The sequence below is a fragment of the Chrysochloris asiatica genome, unplaced genomic scaffold (genome assembly GCF_000296735.1).
Source record: "Chrysochloris asiatica unplaced genomic scaffold, ChrAsi1.0 scaffold00087, whole genome shotgun sequence".
NCBI lineage: Eukaryota > Metazoa > Chordata > Mammalia > Afrosoricida > Chrysochloridae > Chrysochloris > Chrysochloris asiatica.
Genome location: NW_006408605.1, coordinates 2,667,487 through 2,669,569, shown reverse-complemented (window position 1 = coordinate 2,669,569; position 2,083 = coordinate 2,667,487).

Sequence of the window (2,083 nt, the reverse complement as noted above, 5' to 3'; positions counted from 1 at the left end):
AACAAAAAAAAATCTGGAGAAATTCTTAGTTCTTTTGTTATTATCATAATTCAGTAACTGAATTAATTCTTGGAATCTCTTCTCTCAGGAATATTAGACTAGAAGCCAGTGGTCCATAGATATAAATAATAATGGGAACAAATACTCATACACAGATTTATAAAGGGAACAATAAAATTAGGGAAATACATAATCATTAGTATAGCCAACCATCTGAGATCAACAGGGCAGCATTTACCCCTGACAATGGCCAGAAGGGTGAGGAAAGAAAGATAAATGAAAATAGGACACACAGTGGGGAAGCAGGGATGGCAATAAATGACATGAAGCAAAATGTGCATGAATTATGAATGGAAAACTGATTTGTTCTGTAAACATTTACCCAATTCACAATAAAGGGTTAAAATAAAGGGCTTTACAGAGAAAATAGTATTGGTTAAAAAATGATGGAAGTAATTTTGATGTCTCATGAATGATTATGATGGTAGATTGCAAATTCTAAACGATCAAATGTTTGACAAAAGTCACTTAATAGCTACAAAACAGGTATATAGTAGTAATGGTGTTTATCCACCATCTGATCAACCAATACTTTTTTTTATTATTGAGTATATTTTTTTGTATTAAATCAGTGTTTAACTGTGCTAGGGAAAAAAAAGAAATGTATAATCCAGTTCTTATCCTTGAGGAAGCTGAGCATCTTCACAGGATATGTGATGTATACAAAGGGTACAATATAAAACTTTAATTCTGAAATAACTTAAACAGATTACAAAAGTTAGGGAGAGTTTAAAAGTTATGAGAGAGTTTAAAGAAGGAGCATGGGCAAATCTAAAAGACAGCTCTATGGAGCCGGTAGGACTTCAGCTGAGTTTAAAGACAAGAAGAACATTTAAGTAAAATCAAAGGAAGAAAAGAGAATGTTCAGGGTAGGCAAAATTCACGAGGATGCACAGCAGTAGTGGATGTTGGAAGGTACTGGAAAAGAGTCTTCAGGAAGTTTTGTACTGTTCATCTCATTAGCTTCATAAACGGCTCCCATGCTCCTGGCTGACTTTGCCTTTCCAGCCTGGAACTCATGGTCAACCCTTCCAATCAACTGTGTTTATCCTATACTTTAGCCACTTTGCTTTCTCTCACTGTCACTTCTGTTCTCACTCCTGGGCAGTCAGGTACTGCTGAAGAGAGTCGGAGAACCTGGCTTTCTAGGGCCTGCCAAACCTTTTGTTGGTTGTCCATTCATCATCAGGCCAAATCATATTTAATCTCATGGTAATTTCCTCAGCATCCACAGATACACTTCTCACAAGACTGAAGCAACCAACGTAAGTGTCCAACCTACTTTATTCCCACTTCAAAACGTTTCTCATTGTGTCATTTATTTTTCATCAGAGTTTCAGACCATCCCCTCACCTTCATGTATCACCTCCTCAGGTAAGGCTCTATAATTAAAGCCCTCCCACATTTTCAGTCTCTTCCAAGAGAGAAAACTGTATTTGCTCTGGGGGAATTCTAGTTTGAGGTGAAAATGAAACACAGAAGGGTAAAAATCTCTATCATAAGTATCCAGACCTGGGAGTCCTGTGGGGAATTAGAAGCCATCACAGAGAGGCCCTCTTAGAGATGAGATAATTGATGGGGTGAGATCTTCTGAAGAGTCAGAGTTAAATAATCATCACTCCACTTGTCTGAGGTTCAGTTTTGGCACAAGTAAGGAACAGGAACAAACGAGGTAGGAAGCACAAACAATGCAAAGATGCTTTGTTCTCTGTGAAAGAAACACACCAAAGGATGAAATCCCTGCATTATTAAATGAAAGGCTTGTTTGCAACCCTTCTATTTTTGGCAAAGCAAAAATTTCACATTTTTCTTTTTCATCAAGATTTTGGGAGGAAAGGGACAATGTCTGACTTTAGTAATGAAAATATGTTTTGAAATATTTTATATTGATCAACAAAAGCACTAACATTTAATAGATGATTTTTGTAAAGTGAGGCAGCACAGGAGGCACTCACTCATCTCTGCCAAGAAATTTGGAAGACAACTATCTGGCTGACTGATTAGAAGAGATCCATATTTGTGC